Source organism: Echinops telfairi, unplaced genomic scaffold (genome assembly GCF_000313985.2).
Source record: "Echinops telfairi isolate 266 unplaced genomic scaffold, ASM31398v2 ScPeMD7_7421;HRSCAF=8459, whole genome shotgun sequence".
Classification (NCBI taxonomy): Eukaryota; Metazoa; Chordata; class Mammalia; order Afrosoricida; family Tenrecidae; genus Echinops; species Echinops telfairi.
The window spans coordinates 11065220-11082027 of NW_022111321.1; positions in this window are offsets into that span (position 1 = coordinate 11065220).

The following is a 16808-nucleotide window of genomic DNA, read 5'->3' on the forward strand; positions in this document are numbered from 1 at the left end:
ATGCATACATATATAACCATATGAATAGTTCAGGGTCTGTTTGTTTTCTTTCACGTGTGCTCTCCAGAGTAAAGAAACTTTTAAGAGGAGAGGCCAAGCAGTCATAGCCTTAGCACATTCATTATCTTAAAATTTTAAACACAATGTGTGTGTCCTTGCTATAATGCAGTATAAGGTATATCTTTAAAGTGTGCTTGTAAACTCAATACCAACCAAACCTTGAATGGAATCAAGCCCTGGAATGAACTCTCAGCTAGTAAAAGAAAAGACAAAAAAAGGAATCCATGAAATAACAAGACAAGGAAACAAATAACAAATCCATGATCTGAGACATTTTATTAGCAAACAAGTAAGCCTCTCAATAGGCCAAGGGCACTTTTAAAATGTTTACTGAGAAGATTCCTCTAGCTTAAAAAAAGTTGCAAGAGCAATAAAATGTAAGTATAATGTGTGAACCTTGTTTGATTCCTAATTTAAAGAAACTAAACTCAGTATAGAAATATTTTTAAATAGGAAACTTTAATATTCAAAAGATATGGGATGATACTGAGAGATTACTAATTTTGCTAATTTTAATAATAAAACAGTGGCTACATAAGAACATGTCCATATTTCTTAGAGATACTAAAATTTGTGAGGGTGAAATGACATCTCAGAATTTCTTTAAAATACTTCTACAAAGAATCTTAAAGGAATACATGAAGGAAATGTGGCAAAAATGTGATTGTCGGGATCCAATGGGAAACTACTCAGGTGTTTAACCAGAAGAAATCAACTTTAGAAACTTAAAATAATATGTTATGTATGTGATAAAAGAACTGTAAGGCTCATCAAGGAATGATGAGTCTTGCTATAACAAAAAGTTACCACCACCTTTTGGCTTTGACAGAAATATTAGAGAAATTAAAGATAGAAATGTAAAGTCCAGGCAGCCTGTTCTGAGAACCATAATAGTTGGGCTGCCCAGGAAAAGCAGGCACCTGAAAAGATCCACTGCCTGATCAGTCCAGGATCTTCCCCAGAGATGCAGTGACTGCTTAAACATGTGGGGAAGGGTTGGGGGAAAGGGAGTGGGGCAGTGGACACTCCAGGGATCCATACTGGCTTCTCACTTCTTCCACACTCCACGATTCCCTAAGTGCTTCCTCAGACCAAAGTCAGAAAATACTGGGGGATGTGGTTCCAGTTTTGGGGTCATTCTTTGTTTTGTGCATCCCTGAAGAAGAAGAATATGTATATGATATTCATTATGTATATATATATATATATATAATATTCAATCTTTTATGTTTGTATCCTTGGGATCTGTCTGCCTCTAGAGAACAGCCGACTATTCTGGTGCATTCTCTCAGCCTTGAGTTAATGGTAGTCTGGGAGGTTGGTGTTGTTTTGACTTCTAGTCTGTTCTGACTCATAGAGACCCTAGGTAGAACAGGACAAAGCATCGCCGGGTCCTGTGCCATCCTCACAATTACTACATTTGAGTTTATTGTTGCACCCACTCTGTCAATCCATCTCATCAAGGGTCTTCCTCTGTTTTCCCCTGACCCTCAACCAAGTGTGATATCGTTTTTCCAGGACTGGTCCTTCCTGATAACATATCCAAAGTGTGTGAGAGGACGGCTCGTCCTTGCTTCTAAGGATAACTCTATCTATAGTTTTCTTCAAGGGAGCCTGTAGGGTTTCTGGGTAGATTTTCCTATAGCACAGCCAAAAGGTGTGCCTGGATAGAAAAAATGGTTATGTGTTCAATTTCTTAACCTAAACGTTAGCAGTTCAAACCCACCCAGAGGCACCATAGAAGCCTGCGTGGTAATGTACATCTGAAAAGATACAGCCTTGAAGCTCTACTCCGCACATTCGGGTTGGTCATGAGTTAACCAACTGGAGAGCAAGTAACAACAACAGCATCAAAGCCAGAGACTTCCTCCAGTGAGACCATGGCTCACTCAAGTCAAGTTTTACATTTTCAGTTAAAAAAAATTGAATTAGCCTCCTTGCTGTGCTTCTATTTTCAAACCCAAAATGAAAGAAAACACCAAACACTGCCATCAAGTCGATTGCGACTCATATCGTGTTAGCTGAACTAGAGGAATTGAAAGAAAGTACCAGAATTTTCCCATCTGTGGTTCACAGCATATTTTGTTCCTTTGAAGTAAGCACGTGGGTACAATAGAGGCTTGCCCCATCAACGACCCTCTGCTTCCATGCTGATTCTGAGGGGTTACCTGGCCGACTCCTCTAAGAGTGGAAGTGTACAAAGAGAGAGCAAATAATATCCATGTCAAAGTCTTAGTCAAAACCTCAGTTTTCAGACCCATGAGCTGAGAATTTTCTGGATTGCAAATCACTAGAAAATGCCTCCCTTGCTCCATCCACCCCCTAAGAAAAGCAGAGGGAAAGCCAAGTTAAATCAAACAGCCTTGAGAGATATGAGAAAGGTAAAGCAAGAACCTTGGGATTTAGGAAACAATAGAGTCTCCAAGACTGTAAATCTTTTTCCCCCCACAGTTTTATTGGCACATAATGATATATCATACAATTCAATAGTTCAATTATATCAAAGAGAATTATACAATCATTACCACGTCAATTTTAGGGTATCCCCCTCCACACACACACACACACACCGGCATTCCCCCAGCCCCCGCACCCCATTGTTAAATCGCCTTTAAAATGAGTGGTGCCATCACAATCTGTTCTAGTGCTCCCTCCCCCTTCCCACCTTCATTATTTACACCTGGAATCCCCTTTCCCTTCCTATCACCCACCTCCACCCCTGTATTTCCTGTGGCCCTTTGTATCAGTTACTATCATAATCTTTATGGATGCCAAAAGTCTTTCCTTTCTCCCATTGAAGAGCTGGTGTTTTTGAATCACGGACTTCATGGTTAACAGTTTTCCACTTAACAAGAGCTCCACTATGACTCTAGAAATATTAGTAACACATAATGAGTTCTCACACCTACCAAATGGGGAGGGGGAGAGACTAATTCTCAGACCTAGGATAGTTATTTCAAGCACTATTTTGTTCTCAAAAATAGTGTTTAGTTGTGTTAGACAGGGTTCTCACCAGGACACTTATGATTTTCGAGAGAGAGAGAGAGAGAGAGAGAGAGAGAGAGAGAGAGAGAGAACACGAAGAAATAAACAGCTAAATAGTCCATAGAGCAATACAGAGGGCTCAGTTCAGCTCACTTCCATGAGACAGTTAATACACTGAAAGTCCTTCAACTCACGAGGGCTGCTGGGTGCAAGTCAAAGAAGCAGAAAGCTGAGTGTTCTGAATATAGAACAATACAGGCAGTCCAGCCACAGGCAGCAAACAACAGGGTGGGTCACCAACAGTCAGCTAGATGACAGGGTCTGACAGTCCCCAGCTCAAGTGATATATACGCCAGCAGTGTGGCAAAGCAGGTCTCAAAACAACCTCAAATTATAGCAACGCAGTCCATATGTTGGGTATCCCACAGGTAGTGTAGCTTGCAAGTTCAGGTAGAGAACTAGCTAAGGCAGCCACACACTGATCTGGTCATCAGAGAGCAAGAGACAGAAAGGTGAGCCATTTATCTCTGTGCCCTTAAATTAAACTGCAACCTTATTAACCCCACATGTGTTTATTGGCCAGGTTGGCACAATAAACCTACCTATCACAATACACCCCTTGCAAACTTGGCACCTGTACTCAATTCTTTGGCCATATATAAGTTCCAGACATTAATGAAATCACTCTTATACTTAACATCAAACATCTTTCATACATATAAATGAAAATACACTGAGTCTAATTGTATCTCATATATCATACATGAACAAAGGAAAGGTATTCAATAAGCACATAGAAAGTACATAAATTGACCATTACAAACCTCTCTTTTGCAACTGATCATGTGGTTGTAACTGACAGGTAGAAATACCTTCTTGTACTTCCCATTTTATATTACCTTTGCCTTCGGCATATACCTCAGTTGACTGTGGTTTTTTGCCTCCTGGGGTGACCCAGACCTTCATTCCTGAGGGGTCTGAGTCATTAGACGTCCTGTCAAGATTGGGTTGCTGTAATTTACTATTTACTTTAACCACCGGGCATGGTAGCACTAAGAGTTGACCTATGGGATCTCTTAGATTCCAGCCCATATTCTTTACCTCCATTATGTAGCATCAGTCCAATTTCTCCTTGCTAATCAGGATCAATCACACCACTCAGTACAGTGATACCCTGAGGTAGTTAGTTTATTGTGCCAACCTGGCTGATAAACACATGTGGGATTAATCGAAGGGCAGAGCAATAAATGGCTCGGTGAGGCTCGCCTTTCGAGTTCTCTGGTCTCTTGCTTTCTGATGGTTGAACCAGGGTGCAGCTGCCTTAGCCAGTTCCCTGCTTCAGCTGGCAAGGCTCACTTCCTGTGAGACATCCCTGAGGAAAAGCCACATGGACCTACCCTGATGCAGCCCTGGGTGCTGGGTGCTGGAGCACCCTGCCAGTGCTGAGATGCTTACACATTCACTGACTTGGCTTTCCTCCTGCAGTCGGCATGATTGCATCTGTTTTGTGAGATGGAGGAGGATTTTGTGGATTGGTGTTGGACATATGGGTTAGTGGGTTAATGTTGGGCTTGTGGGCTTGGGCAGCACTGGGATGGGATGTTTTCTTGATATCCACTTAACTTTTATGTAAAACTCTCTCTTAGACATGAGCTTCTGTGGATTTGTTTCTTTAAAGTACCCAGACTAACACACTCCCTTCCTGACCTGTTGATCCAAAGGCATGAGAAACCCAAAGTGGCCAGGGGGCATTCTCAGCTGCCAGTTCAGTGGAACCTGTGCTGTGTTTCCAGGTGGGAGAGTTCCTTCCTTCTGTACCAGGACCTCAGGCCTAAAACACATAGGGACAGGACGTAAAAAATGCTGCAACTGGATCACTAGGAGTAATAGTGAGTGGTGTCACTCCAGCTTCCACCCCTTGGTTCCTGGACCGGTGAATTCTGGCTATTGGAAACACATCACCATATATTAGCCGCTGGTTTAGAGCATATACAACTTCCTGGAGAACATTGCCCCAGCCCCGCAAGTTGTTACCACCTAGCTGGTGCCGTAATTGTGTCTTTAAGAGATCATTCCATCGTTCTATCAAGCCAGCTGCTTCAGGATGATGAGCAACATGATATGACCAGTGGATTCCAGGGGAATGGGCCCATTGCCACACTTCATTTGCTGTGAAGTGAGTTCCTTGATTTGAAGCAATGCTATGTGGGTGCCATGCCGGTGAATGAGGCCTTCTGTAAGTCCACGAATGGTAGCTTGGGCAGAAGCATTGCATGCCAGGAAGGCAAATCTATATCCAGAGTAGGTGTCTATTCCAGTAAGAACAAAACGTTGCCCCCTCCATGATGGAAGTGGTCCTACGTAATAAACTTGCCACCAAGTTGCCAATTGATCTCCCCAAGGAATGGTCCCATATCTTGGACTTAATGTTGGTTTTTGCTGCTGGCAAATGGGGCACTCAGCAGTGGCAGTGGCCAAGTCAGCCTTGATGAGTGGAAGTCCGTGTTGTTTTGCCCATGCATAACCTCCATCCCTGCCACCGTGTCCACTTTGTTCATGTACCCATTGGGCAATTACAGGAGTGGCAGAGGAAAGAGGAAGACCAGTCTCCAAAGCATGTATCATCTTATCCACTTGATTATTAAAGTCTTCCTCTTCAGAGATAACCCTTTGGTGAACGTTCATGTGAGATACAATTACCTTTACTTTCTTGGCTGATTCAGAGCGGTCTATCCACAAACCTCTTCCCCACACCTCCTTGTCATCAATTTTCCAATCATGTTCCTTCCAATTTCCTGACCATTCAGCCAAGCCATTAGCCACAGCTCATGAATCAGTATACAGTCTCACATCTGGTCATTTCTGCTTGCAGGCAAACTGAGCGACCAGGTGTACTGCTCAAAGTTCCCATTGGGAGGATTTCTCTTCCTCACTGTCCTTTAGGGTGATCCCAGAAAGGGACTGTAGTGCTGCTGCTGTCCACTTATGAGTGGCACCTGCATTTCGTGCAGAGCCATCCGTAAACTGAGCATGACTTTTTTGTTCTTCAGTGAAAATATGGTAATGAACTCCCCAGGAGGCCATAGGTACAGACTGGGAGAAGGAAGGTAATGTGACAGGAGTGGAGACTGTGGACATTTGGGCCACTTCTTCATGCAGCTTACTTATCCCTTCAGGTCCAGCTTTGGCCCAATCTCGTATATACCACTTATATTTAACAATGGAGTGTTGCTGTGCACGTCCAACTTTATGACTCTGTGGGTCAGACAATACCCAGTTCCTGATGGGCAGCTCAAGCCTCATGGTGACTTGGTGCCCCATGGTGAGGCGTTCAGCCTCCACCAAGGCCCAGTAACAGGCCAATAGCTGTTTTTCAAAGGGGGAGTCATTGTCTGCAGAGGATAGCAGGACTTTCCTCCAAAATCCCAACAGTCTACACTGTGATTCACCAATAGGGTGAATCAAAGACTCCACACTGCATCTTTATCTACAACTGACACCTCTAGCACCATTGGATCATATGGTCCCAGTGGCAGAGCAGCTTGCACAGCAGCCTGAACCTGTTGCACAGCCTTTTCTTGTTCTGGGCCCCACTCAAAATTGGAGGCCTTTCATGTACCTTGATAAATAGGTCGAAGTAGAACACCCAAGTGAGGGATATGTTGCCTCCAAAATCCGAAGACGCCCATTAGGCATTGTGCCTCCTGTTTAGATGTTGGGGGAGCCAAATGCAATAGCCTATTCTTCAACTTTAGTAGGACTATTTCGACATGCCCCACACCACTGGACCCCTAGGAATTTTATTGAGGTAGAGGGTGCCTGAATCTTCATTGGGTTAATTTCCCAACCTATTGCATGCAGATCTTGTACCAATGAATCTAGAGATTTTGATACATCCTCCTTAGTGGGTCCAATCAGCATAATGTCATTAATATAATGGACTAGTGTGACATTTTGTGGAATAGACAGGTGATCAAGTTCCCTTCAGTCTAAATTATGGCACAGGGCAGAAGAGTTGATGTACCCCTTGGGGAAGAGTTTTGAAAGTGTATTGCGTCCCTGCCAGCTGAAGGCAGACTGCTTCTGCTGGTCCTTTGAGACTTGTATTGAGAAGAAAGCATTGGCCAGATCAATAGTTTCATACCAAGTACCATGAGAAGTATTAATTTGCTCAAGCAATGAAATCACATCTGGAACAGCAGCTGCAATTGGAGTCACCACCTAGTTAAGTTTTTGATAACCTACTGTAATTCTCCAGAATCCATCTGTTTTCTTTATAGGCCAAATGGGTGAGTTAAACAGGGATATGGTAGGAAGCACCACCCCTGCATCCTTTAAGCCCTTGATGGTGCCACTGCAATCCCTCTGCAATCCCTCCAGGAATGTGATATTGCATTTGATTTACTATTTTCCTAGGCAATTGCAGTTCTAATGGTGTCTACTAGGCCTTGTCTACCATAATAACCCTTATTCAATATTTCAGGGATCCAATATGGAGGTTCTGCCAGTTACTAAGTATGTCTATTCCAGTGATGCACTGGGGAAATAACTACAGGATGGGTTCTGGGGCCGACTGGACCCACAATGAGGTATAACTGAGCTAAAACTCCATTGATAACTTGACTTCCATATGCCCCCGCCCTGACTGCCAGGTCTTCGAAACACTTTATGTCTCCTGGAATTAGTGTCACTTCTGAGCCAGTGTCCAGTAATCCCTGAAAAATCTGATCATTTATTTTCCCCCAATGAATAGTCACTCTTGTGAAAGGCCCCAGGTCCCTTTCAGAATGGCTAGAAGAAAGACTAACAGTATAAAACTTCGGTGATGTAGCAGGGTCCTCCTGAAAAGGGACCCAGCCTTCCCCTCATTCAAGGGGTTGTGGGTCTGTAAACTGGCTCAGATCTAACTATAGCAAAATTTCAGTGATACCTGAGGGAAGAACATAGTAAAAGATATTCTCTTATTTTCATCTTTCAAATAAGCAATCAAATACATGACCAAAATAATTTAAAGGTTAATCTTGGTACATGTATTTACAATTTCCAGATAGGAAGTCCACCTGATTCCTTTATCTTTTTGTGAGGGCTAATTTTTTTAAGAGAAAACGTATTGAGTCTTAAGTGGGGCAAGGACAAGACAACTACAGAAACATCATCTGCATGAGGGAGATCATCAACCTGAAGTCATAATGGTATTCAAGGGGTTGGTGTCCAAGGGTTTTCTGGGATCCAGAGCTTTAAAATGGACATGGAAGGTCAAAGAAAGTCATCACAGAAATGTGCATGGCAGCAGATCAATCCCACATAACTACCGAAGTGGAATTAGGGCCATAATTGGGACATACACACGATATTAGATAAAGATGCTTACAACATTGGACCAGGGGCTTTTCTGAGGCACTCAGGGGATAACTTGTGACCCTGCCCCCCAATACAATCTTAGGACAAGTTGTTTTTATGTCTGGTCAATGATCAGAGATTCTCTGATTAAATCTTCATCGGAGACTTAATACACATGGAGACTCTGCAGATGGATTTGGGGTTTTCACTGATATTCATAGCCTTCTGCAAACCGGGTGCTCAGAATACAAGCTCTAAATCAATTCCCTCCTCTTAGCACGGATTTTATTCCTAAGAATCCTTGGATCATACACGCTGCTGTGCTCCTACTGTGTATTCAGTGAATACTATTGTGGCAATGTTACCTTCTTCCAATAGTTAGAAACTCAAATTAAATATTTCTTCGAGGAGACCCTGGACACCACAAAGTATATTACACGACTAACCAAAAACTTGATGGCAGTTGGAACCCACATAGAGGTGTCTTAGAAGAAAGGGCTGATGATTTGCTTCTAAAATGTCACAGTTATGAAAACCCTCTGGAGACTTCTGAAATACATAAACGTGACTGAAGTCAAAATCAACCAGAGGGCAACTAACTAACAGGTACTGGTCCTTACAAGAGAGGATGCTGAGACCCCTTCTTGCATACTTTAACCTTATTATCATGAAAAATCAACCCCTATAAAAGGATATGGTAGAGAGTCCGTGAAAATAAAGGAAACCCTCCAAGGTTGGATTAACACAGTAGCCACAATTACAGACACTAGTGATCATGAAGATGGTGCAAACTCTCTGTCACCAAGAGTCAGAGCTGTTCTATTAGAACTAATAACAGCCACCACCTGACCTGATAGGATTTTTCACTTCTGTGATAGTTAGTTTTTTTGTGCTCAGGGTACCTGTAAGAAGATATGGATGGAGCTTAGCCTGTCAATCAGGTTGCAGCTTGATGACCTACTTTAGAGATGTGAGCAAGATAAATGGCTCTCTGGAGACCAGTCCCTTTCTCTCTCAGCCTTCACCTTCCTGCTAGTGAGCCACTCTAAGACCTGCCAGACCCCCTGGAGATGTGGCCACCACATCGCACCCACTGGCCTGTGACCCTCCTGCATTCCACATCATTGCATGTGGCTACGTGAGTCTGAAGAGGGACTTATGGATTTAAGCTTGGGTGTTTTCCTGATATACAATTACTTCTTGATATAAAGCTCTTTCTTACACATATATGAGGGTCCCTGGATTTGTTTCTCTAGTCAACTGGGCTTAATACAACTTTCTTTATGCATATGCATCTCTATTTCCAGGAATCAAAAGGAAAATGAGAACTGATAGGGGCTGATAGAAGACCCTTTTTGGTATCTTGTGAATATACATTTTTTGTCTCCTGTGCCACAGAGGTGAGGCCATGGCTGCTTCTGAGCCATTACTGAGGACTGAGAAGCTTTCTTGTTAGGGAAAATCGTCTCATATTTCTCCAATTTGTTTCAATTGGAAAATCGTGCTTGACCTGAAGATTCCCACAGCTTGTGCTGCTAAAGACGAAGTCTCTAGAGACCCAGAGGACTAGCAATGCTCACTTGTGCTTCTCACAACACTGTGTTTTGCTTGGTTTGGTGTGGTTTTATTTTCTTCTTGGCTACTGACTGTTCCCAGGCCATGAGAAGCATTTCTTTTTGCTGTGATCACCGAGGGTGGCTTCACTGAATTCGTAACAGTTGGAGAAACATCTCTGTGCATCCAGAGCTAGCATTATTTCCTAGTTTGGGGTCTCATCTTTCATTTTTTCTCATAAACATACTTCTATTTCTCAAAACTACTTATTTAAAACATTGTTTTCAAGTAAAGTAAGAAATAAATATGCTTTAATTCTGCCTCATTTAAGGGTATAATCTGAAAAATAAAGGTGCCCCCAAACCAACATCTAACCCTAGCCTAAAATTTTAAAAAAAGTAACCAGAAACCAATCAGTTGCCATCACTTCTGACTCACGGCGAACCCTAGCCCAGACTTCAGCTATTATTAACCACGCTTTCTAATCTAACCCATCTTGGCTCTGCCTTTATGTAAAATCCCAATGCTCTAAATTCCTCAAGAATGTTCCCTCAGGAAAGTGGGGACAGTTGCATCCTGTCCTGTAATTACTGCATCACGTTAATGCCCACAGGTTAATTCTTTGAATATTTCACTTCAATCTTGAAGGTCACCTCCTCTAAATCTCTACATATTGCAAGCATTTATCAGGGATAGCCATTTCATTGGTTATTGTCTAATTGTCTCTCTTAGATTCTATAGCACTAACTGGCTGTCCTGAAGTTTTCTGGACCCTGACACCTCTGGGGCAGTCATTCAAGTCTGCTCTCTGTGGATCATGTCCCTTTTCCTCTGCTTTTTTTTTGGCATAGTCACTCTTTCTACTCCATATAAGTGTTCTTAAAGAGCAATTAAGCATAGCTCTTTTTTTTCTTTTTAACTTTTGTTTCTGTTCCTCTTAATAAACAAGCCCTCATTTTCCCTTCAGTATCTGACAAGTCTGTGCCTTCAAGTTCATCCTTCCATCTAATGACTTATTTTCTTCCTTCCACTTAAACAAGGCACATTTTTCCTGTTTGCGTGTTTAGTCTGTCTGAGTTTCCCCAGAAAGACCTTAGGTGAAAGCTAGTTTGTTTGGTAGATGATCCCAGGAATCATGAGTAGAAGAAGAGGGAAGTGAAGTAGAGGAGACAAGGGAACCATAATGGTGTTCAATTATGAGCAGATGACCACTGTACACACCTGGAACTCAACCGCTCTGAGGATTTATGGTCTTTGTAAATACACCTCAGAAATGTTCCCCTCAAGTATGTATCCTCCAACTCTTTTGCATTATTAGTTGATTGATAGACCTTATTTCTGCATGATATGGAAGGGTGGGTTCTGCATAGGGAGCAGGACACTAACAGAGTCTGCTACATCTACCCCCATGCTTCTCTCAGGACCACTCATGCCTCACATTAAGTTTACTCAGTTTTATCATTAATTCTTCAAGGTGGTGGCTCATCAAAATATCCTTTTAAAAAATCAGAATAAATTCTGGGATAAACAGCAAACAGAAACCTAATTGTTCACAACTGCAATTACTCCCAAGGTCATAATTGATATTGATTATCTCCTTTCGTTAGGGTCAATTCAGCATAAGTCAGAATCAGTTTGATGGCATTAGAGTGGGCTTTTAGTATGGTTTCCCTTCTAGATTCCCCTCACCTTTGGCTCACTTCCGTCGGTGCAATTTGATTGGATAGTGGGATTGTGCTGCCTTTAAACAATCTTGATTTTTACTTCCTAATGGCTATTCCCTGCTGTAGTCATGGTATTTGTGTGTTCATGATTATTACTGCACGTAAAAACATCAGCATGTGCCCAGTGGATCCTGAAGGTTCAGACAACAGTTCCTCCAGTCCATATTCTGTATCAGCAGCTCTCTCTCCTCAAGACAGTCACAATTAATTGTCCATGTCAAACCAGTATTGTCTGCTTGTCTAGTTTCATGAGTAGTCCAAAGGGATTGATTAACAATTGAAGTTTTGGGTTTATTAGAACTATTTTTGTGTTCTTATCAGAAATACTTCCACCTGGGATTAAAAATTGCTAATCCAGAGACGGGGAAGATGGCCGCCAGATAAGTAGCTCATGCCCGGAGCTCTGAGGAGATCCATGAGTGGGGAGAGTTGGGGGCGGAGTAGGGGGTACCAAATTTGTCTGTTCGATTCCCAAGACCACTCAGAGCATCTCTCGGACCCAGAGGTGGACTCCCACCCATAGCCAGGGCTCCACACGAACACCCGTGGTTTCAGGTGTGGCGCTCTGCGCACCTGTTCTGCCCGGACCTGCGCCATAAGGCAGCTAAGTGCTCAGCAGAGGCTGTGCTTGCCCGCCTCAGTGCTCTGCACAAAACCACCAGTCAGGAGCCCCCACTGCGCTGCAGGGAGCCCGGGGCCCGTGTGTGTGCTCCAATCAGCAAGCCCCCCAACCCCCTGCAGATTCGGGCCCCACCCAGGCACCTCTCATGGTCCAGCAGGCCAGACCCTCCCCGCTTCTCCCCAGAGGCGTGCTCCCGGTGCCACAGCCAGGCGGAAGGCAGAGTCTGAGGACCTGCCTCTGGGCTCCGTGCAAATCACCAATCAGACCTTCCCGCACTTTCAGAGGTCGCAGCCCAGAGGAGCACGCCCCAACACTGCGCTCCTTGCAGATCCGCCAGCCAGCCCCCTACCTGGGCCTCCCCGCCCACCCGCTCCCCTATACATGCGCACGCCCATGTACACGCACACAGACACACACACATGCACTCAGTGATCCGCATCCTGCCATAGTGCTGCTGGCCGGCCAGGCAGAGGATCCAAGACTGGCACAACTTTCTGCAGCTGCGGCATACAAACCCAAGTTTTGGGGGCTTTATCACTACATTCTCCCTTCTCCCTGCTCACTCTGTCCCACCCTTTGGGCTCCAAGTGGTGTATGTGTACACCAGTCATGGCCCCCCTCCCACCTGCCTTCCTGAGGGAAGTGCCCCTAGCCATAAACAGATCACCCAATCCCCAACCCATCCCTTAAATATGCTCCCCTGCACTGGAGCCAATATTTTCTATCAGACCACAGCTTGCACAGTAGCAAACAGCCCCTAAGGAGACCTGAAGGTGGCTGGAGGAAACCATAGGAGAAGGCGAGAGGGAATCCCCAGCAGGACAAAGGTGATGCACAACCCCACCAGGGAGTTGGCTAAAGGTAGCTAGCTAAAGTACCAACCTCCCAAAGAGAGCTCAGGGCTCTGAGACACCCGGGAACATGGCACCAAGTGCCCACAAATCGAACAAAAAACAGCAAGTTGCTTCCACAGCTTCAACAAGAAAAGAGAAACCAATTCCAATGCCAGAGGACCACCTGGACCTAACAGCTGTCATAGAAAGGGCAGAGGTTGACCTCACACAGAAAGAAATCTTCAGAATACTTGGAACCATACAGGACATGAGGGAGGCATTACAGAATAAGGAAGAAATGATAGAGCAATTAAAGCCTATGCACCAAAAGGAAATACAGGAGTAAAAGGGCGAGATAACAAAAACTAACAGCAAACTCACGGACTTCGCCAAGAGAATGGAGGAGGCTGAGAACTGCACCAGTGACCGAGAGGATTCAAAAGCAGAAATTAATAAACGTGAGAAAAAGTTTAACAAGTCAATCAGAGAAGCTGAAGAAAACCTCAGAGCTATGTCTGACGCTATGAGAAGGAACAACCTCAGAATTATCGGCGTGGAGGAAGAATCCACATCAAGGAAACCAACATCCAAAATAGTGATGGAATGCTTGGAGGAAAACTTTCCTAACTTAATGAACGAAAACCAGGCAACTATCGAGGAAGCTGAAAGAACACCAGCTAGACTGAATCCCCAGAAGAAGTCACCAAGACATACAGTTGTTAAACTATCCAGCTATGAGGAAAAGGGGAAAAAAATGAGGGCAGTTAGAGAAAAACAGACAACCACATATAAAAGCAAGCAGATAAGAATATGCTCAGATCTGTCAGCAGACACTATAAAGAAGAGGAGACAGTGGAACAGCATATTCCAAAAATTCTAGGAAATTAACGCAAACCTAAGAATACTCTATCCCGCCAAAAATATCTATCAAAACAAATGGAGAAGTGAGAGTCTTCCCGGAGAAGGAAAGCCTCAAAGAATATGCTAAAAGGAACCTAACACTACAAAAGATCCTCGCTGACCCAGTATGGGCAGAAGAACAATACTCACCAAGCACATACAAGAGACCACCACACAGAACAACTCCACCCAGAGACCATCAAAGGGAAAACAGCCCCCAAGATAAAACTGGCACAACGATAGAAAGAAGGCAAGAATGAACCGCAAACACACATATACACAATCCACGAAAAGAAATGGAGGTAGGAAAACACCCAACACAAGAGAGATAAAATGACATCACATGGTTCACAGATAGATGTAATAACCCTGAATATAAATGGGATGAACTCAGACCTTAAGAGACAGAGGTTAATAGACTGGCTTGAAAAACACAAACCCTTGATCTGCTGCCTACAGAAAACACATCTCAACATTACAGATAAAAACAGGCTGAGAATCAAAGGATGGAGACATTATCAGTCAAGCTCTAATTCAAAAAAAGCAGGGGTTGCAATCCTAATCTCAGATAAAATTGACCTCCAAGTGCAAACCATAAAAATAGACAAGGATGGGCACTATATAATGCTCAAAGGAACATTACATAAAGAACCAATAAGCATTCTAAACATTTACTCGCCAAATAAGCATCCAGCAGAATATGTCAAGCAAACACTTCAAAGGATGAAAAAAGAAATCACAGCCTCAACAATTATAGTAGGTGATTTCAATACACCGCTCTCTGAGAAAGACAGAACACTCGGAAAGAAACTCAACAAGGAGACTACAATTAGACGATGTGACCTGATAGATATCTACAGAGCTCTCCACCCAAACAAATAGGAATTCACATTTTATTCTGCTCCCCATGGCACATTTTCTAAAATAGACCACATGCTAGGGCATAAGTCGAATCTACATAAATTCAAGCACATTGATATCATACAGACCTCTCTCTCTGACCACTGTGCCGTACGATTGGAAATAAACCAAAGGAAGATAAAGGGCAAACCATTAGAGAATGAATAACTATTGCAAAAGGAGAGCATACTGGCTCAGATCAAAGATGAGATTAGGAAATTTCTAGAAACCAACGAGAATGAAAACATGACATACCAAAACTTATGGGACACAGCAAAGGTAGTCATCAGAGGTAGTCTCATAGCATTACATGCACACATAAAGAAGGAAGAGAGGCATATGATTGATACTCTGACACAAAATGTACAGCAATTAGAGCAGAGTCAGCAAGAAAATCCAACTAATAGAAAAAGAAAAGAAATAATAAGAATTAGATCTGAGATTCAGGAGAGAGAAAATAAGAAAACTATGGGAAAAAAATCAATGCTGCTAAAAGTTGGTTTTTTGAACGGATAAATCGAATCAATAGACCTCTTGAGAATTTGACCAAAGAAAGGAAGGAACGCATTTCAATAGCAAGGATAAGGGATGGAAGAGGGAATATTACAACGGATCATAGTGAAATCAAAAGGATAATTACACAGTACTATGAAGGACTGTACTCCAATGAATTCAAAAATTTGGAATACATGGATGAATTCTTGGAAAAACATTCCCTCCCCAGATTATCCCCAATGGCCATCAAAGACCTCAGCAGACCCATATCAGTACAAGAAATAGATAAGGCTATAAAAGAATTAAAAACCAAGAAAGCTCCAGGACCAGATGGTTTCACGGGTGAATTTTATCAAGCATTCAGGGAAGAACTGACACCAACCCTACACAAACTCTTCCAGAACATAGAAAAAGATGGCAAACTCCCAAATTCCTTCTATGAAGCTAGTATAACTCTGATACCTAGACTGGGCAAGGATCCAACAAGAATTGAGAACTACAGACCAATATCCCTAATGAATATCGATGCAAAAATCCTTAACAAATACTAGCCAAGAGAATACAAATATATATAAAACAAATAATTCACCATGACCAAGTGGGATTCATACCAGGGATGCAGGGATGGTTTAACATATGAAAGACCATAAGTATTACTCGTCACATTGAAACGAAGAAATATAAGAACCACATGATAATATCAACATTTGCAGAAAAGGTGTTCGACAACATCCAACACCAATTCATGTGTAAGACACTCAAGAAGATAGGAATGGAAGGAAAATTCCTCAATACAATACAAGCTATATATGAAAAACCAACAGCCAATGTAGTAGTCAATGGAGAAAAGACGAGATCAATTCTTCTGAAAAAGGGGACAAGACAAGGATGTCCCTTGTCCCCACTCCTATTTAACATTGTGCTGGAAGTCCTAGCTAATAATATAAGGCAAATAAAGGACATGAAAAGGATTCGCCTGGGAAAGGAAGAAGTGAAACTATTGTTATTTGCAGATGATATGATTTTATATATGGAAAATCCTAAAAGTTCCACAAGAGGAGTACTGGAAGCAATAGAGGAATATGGCAGAGTAGCAGGTTACAAGATCAATAAACAGAAGTCTATCGCACTACTGTACACATCAGACGAGGACACAGAAAAGGGGATCAAAAAGGGGGTACTCTTCACAATAGCCAAACACAAATTGAAATACCTAGGGATATACCTGACTCAAAAAACAACAGATCTGTATGAGGAAAACTACAAAATGCTACTAAAAGAAACCAAAGATGACCTCAACAAATGGAAGGAGATCCCATGCTCATGGATTGGCAGACTCAATATTGTAAAGATGTCAATTCTACCCAAGGCATTATATAAGTTCAATGCTATCCC